We start from the raw sequence: 4,934 nt of genomic DNA on the forward strand, positions 1-4,934 counted from the left end.
AGAGTGGGCGTGGAAGATATCTCGAAAACTATCAAAGATAGAGAATTGGGATTTCAGATTTAGATTCCGTAGCTTTGAGCGTAGCGCAAATTTGTGACGCGAATATGCCACGCCCACTCTAACGCCTACAAGCCGCCCAAACTTGTGGCGCCCACAATTTGTATGATAGATAAAAAATTTTAGCTGAAATGTATTAGTCTCGTCAATACCTATTGATTTATTCAAAAAAAAAATTTGTCACTCCCACTCTAACGCCCACAAACCGCCCAAACCTGTGGCGCCCACAATTTTTATGCTAGAAAAAAAATTTTAACTGAAATGTATTAGTCGCGGGAATACCTATCGATTGACCCAAAAAAAGTTTGCCACGTCCACTATAACGGCCATAACGCTTAAATCTGTCTGCCGCCCAAGCAACCATATATTGAGATAGCGGGTAGGTGGAGCATTAGAATCTCGCCTTGCTGCTTGCATATCTCCATCTCCCTTTGTTCCCTTCAGCTGAGAAACGGGTATCTGATAGTCGAGGTACTCGACTATAGCGTTCTTCCTTGTACAGTATTTAGTTTTCATTAGGCTCAGTTAGTATAAAAGTGCACTTTTGCGCTTACATTTACAATTCATTAAAAAAATGGGAAATAAAAAAGCCTATGTTTTTTTAAAATTAGTTTTGGTCTGTTTATAAAAAAAGAAAAAAGAATTGGTTTTCATTTTAATTCCTTTAAATTTTATATACTTAATTCAAAAAAAAAACTTTTAAATGTTGCTTCGTTCTTAAGTTATTAATTGGTCAAATTCCCCTCCATAGTGCACTGTACTGCTTGAGGTGGCTTGACTAGCAATTGCGTTCGAATATGTCGAACTTCTCTTTTAGCTTTTGAAATTCCTTAAATTCAGTCGGTATATCCAAAGCATCCACAACGTTTGCGATGAGGGACTCTAAGTAAATCAAGCCCTGTGATGATATATATTCCATTATTAGAATATACTCCTGAAAACTCTCGTCCTTGTTCCTCTTTCTCTCTACTAGCTTGGCGTGTAGATCGGCGCTTCTCATCCATAAGCCCATTTATTAGTTGAGCAAACGTATTCACGATTTCAGATTCCAGGAACAGCTTGGCCAAATTTACCATCTTTCCAAATGCTTGCACATATTTCGGTTGATCACTTAGACCATACTCGTTAGCATTTTGTTTAAAATTATTGAACCACTTTTTTACAGACATACTCTCCCCGTCAAAATTTGGGACTATGCTTGCGAAGTTTTCAACTGAAATTGTCGGTATACATACATATATAATCTCTTTCATTACGTCTGCATTCTGCAATCGCTTTACAACACCAATTCTTTCTCTTCCTCTCCCTTTCCTGTTCACTTACACTTTCGTAATCGCTCTTTTGTGACGATGCTCTGAAGCCGCAAATTCGCAACATTATATAATCTTTCACCGCTTATGTCGAGAACCTATGATCGGCGGGTCCAACGAGTTGGCCGGGTCGAGCCATTTAATATAAGGCAATGGGTCTTGATTTTTTAAGTTTGGTATAGGATAGTAAGACGAACAAGACGATTTTTATTATTATAAGAAAGGAACTTAGGACGAACGGGACTGACGATGTAAGCCTTCGAAGAAATCGCTTAGTTCGCCGGCTGGCAAGCTTCTGACTCCATCGAACTTTCTCACTCCGGGCAAGCCTCCCATATCGATGTTTGCTACATCGCCGTCGGCGTCGTAGTTCGGCAGCCATTGCAGTTCGGCTCCAGTTCAGTTGTTGTGGTTGTCCCCACCAGCAGCAGCGTTCGGCGACCGGGGCTTTTGAAGGTTTATCGCCGGCCCGAAATTGCAAGCGATGCAATTTTCTGGACTCCGTATGCACTGGCAATGGGTCTTGATTTTTTAAGTTCGGTATAGGATAGTAAGACGAACAAGACGATTTTTATTATTATAAGAAAGGAACTTAGGACGAACGGGACTGACGATGTTGTTTTGCTTGTTGGTTTGTTGCCGGCCCAAATGTGCTCATGCTAGGCCGACAGCGGATATCGTGCGGGGGAAGGCGAGACTTAAGCGGTGGCATGTGTGGCTGATATTCGGAAATAGCGTATGTGGGGTCGATAAGGGTAGGGGGAATAGCTGTGGCGTTAACTCCTCCCCCTTCTGATCAGTTGTCTTTTGGAGGAGATGTACTAGCGGCTCGTTTCTCCAGTTGCTCTATGCCCAGATACGATGGAATGCCCTTGGTGGAGGTTATTTTCTTCCGGACGACGTACAGTAGAGGGACGACAATGAGAACCATCGCTGCTTCTGTTAGGATTGAAAATAAGAAATTTTTAGATATTTCTCAAATTTTGTAGGCTAAAATCATGGACATATTTTAGCAAAAGTTGGTATCCAGAGGCGGTTCGCCGGGCATTGTAGTTGCTTTGAGACATATTTCCAATCTTCAGTGTGTCCTTATCAACTGGTTCTTTACCACCTGGTCGTTCCTTAGGTAGTCGCAGAAGGCGGGTCCTCCCTTCAGATTTCTTTAGATTTTTCTTCCGACAAACTGTCGTCATCCCAATGCAGAGAAGTTGCCTAGTACTGAGTAATTTTCCTTGGGTTTCATCGCCAAATTGCTAAGGGGTTGCACTACCTATTTCACAGATATGATCGTGGGATAAAGAAGCATCAGTCGGTATTTTTTGTCCACAACTTTGGGTAGCGATAGTACATAACGCAGCAAGGTTCCTTTAATTAAAATTGACGGTTCCGCAAATTCCTCCCCTTCTACTCCATTTGGCTACGGGATGCTCTTAGTTATCGCTAGGAGGGTTTCCACTTCCCTCTGGTCCAGTAGGTTGGTACTTACGACATATGCTTTGCCAGTTGACAGGCTCGCGTGATTTCGCTAACCTGGTTCATCAAAATCGTCACTTTCTGCATCCGGACCGTGGCCACATGAACATCTCCATCGATAGCATTCACCCTCGCCATCACATCATCTAGCTTCCACAAAGAGTCATGCGATTCGTCAAACAGTCTTGTATTTATTTGCAACTGTTGATTGTTGTTTTGGATTACGTTATCTTGAGCTTGGAGGATATTTTTTGCTTGTGAAAGAGTGTGTCTGTTCATTAAAATTTATAAGGTTTTGGTAATGAATCCCTGAGGTCCGATCAAAACAAATATCGACCAGCTTGAGGTTCGTTGTCGAATGGACAGAGTTGTAGTATCTGTACACGGCAATAGAAACTAACTCAATTGTTTTGAGTTTTGGGCTGTCATTTGTTATGAAGGGAAGTAAACATTTTTCAGGATATGCAGCTTCATTTCCCTGGGATTACAGTGAACGCTCATCATCAGCTACTATCTTACACGTTTTTTCTTCATCCGTCAGATCCGTTACTATTCTTTGGGTTATGCGGATTTTATACCCCACAAAGGCTTATTGGCAGATGGTTTGCAAGGATTGTATATAGTCTTTGGGGATTTTGATGCCATTAATTATTTGTGGCTTCAGGTATTTTTTCAGAGATGATTGAAGAGTTTCTATATAACTGATCGGGATTAAGGGACGTACGCAACCTGCGTTTGGAGTTTTGCAAACGTAATCCAGCCTCCTAGGATCGGAAACAAGCTGATTATTGAATACGTTAATGGGGGCCTTGACATGTGGAATTAAACCTGATGCGTCTTGAAGAGCACTATGAACACTGGCAACCGATTCCGCTGCTGAGGTAGAAGCTGTTTCGGAACCAAGATAATTGACATTTGATACGATGTGGGAGAGAGCATCAGCAACTATATTAAATATGCCTGGCTTATAAACAAGCTCGAAGTTGTATTTTTCTATGAGTGCTTTCCATCGTTTGAATGTTCAATTATAGTTCCTATTGCCTAACGAAAAGGTTAACGTGTGATGGTCTATGTAGACTTTAATCGATGGGGTGCCCACACTATCGAAAGCATTTCTTTCTCATTTAGCATAAGTTAAAATTTAAAACTTCGGAAGAGGCTAGGATAGTATTCAGGTCGTTAAAAGCATTCAGGCTATCCTCATCAATTAATATAGGAATTTTCCTCGACAGTGATGCCTTCGCTCTAGCGTGTTCCCCTCTTGTGAGGTTCGTCAGGGGCTTGGCGATTTTTGCAAAGTCGCAGATAAATTTCCTTAAATAAGAGATCATTCCTAAAAAAACTTTAAAGTTCCTTCAGATGTGTCGGCGGTTGCAACACGCGTATAGCTTTCACTTTTTGTCTCATCCGCGCGGATTGCCGTTGAGCTTACAACTTAACCCAGAAACTCCACCTAAATGCGCAGGAACTGTGTCTTTTCTTAATTAACTTGTTGTCTAGCTTGCCTAAGTTTTTCGAATATGGCACGAAGGTTGTGCCAGTGGGTCTGTATAGACGTAACAGATCTTACCGATGCTCTCCCGCAACATATCGTCGATCATTCTCTGAAACACGGCAGGGACGTTCTTCAACCCAAATGGGAGACGCTGAAATTCATACTGCTGGCAACCCGAAGTTAAGTCAAGGGTTGTGAAGAATTTCACTTCCCCTGAACTTGATAGTGCGGATGTTATATCTGGGATCGGATAGGTATCCGACATGGTAACGGCGGTAAGACGCTTGAAGTCGACCACCATTCGGTATTGCTTCTCCCCATTGGTTTTTGGTTTCTTCGAAACCACCCATATCGGAGAATTGTAAGGGCTTTTGAAGACCAGATTATTCCTCCACGCAGCAGTTCGTTGACCTGTCTTTCTAACTCTCTCTTCATGTTAGCAAGGTATCGAATATATGACCTCTTGGGTGCTGGTACGAACTTCGGCTCTTACGCACGTATCCACAGCTTCGCTAGGTAAAAGCGGTTCAAAAATAATCGAATATTTCTTAAATAGCATATCAAGAGATCTTTTCGCCTTCTCTAGGTGCTGATCGTGG

This window comes from Drosophila subpulchrella, unplaced genomic scaffold, assembly GCF_014743375.2.
Source record: "Drosophila subpulchrella strain 33 F10 #4 breed RU33 unplaced genomic scaffold, RU_Dsub_v1.1 Primary Assembly Seq78, whole genome shotgun sequence".
In the NCBI taxonomy this organism is placed as follows: Eukaryota; Metazoa; Arthropoda; class Insecta; order Diptera; family Drosophilidae; genus Drosophila; species Drosophila subpulchrella.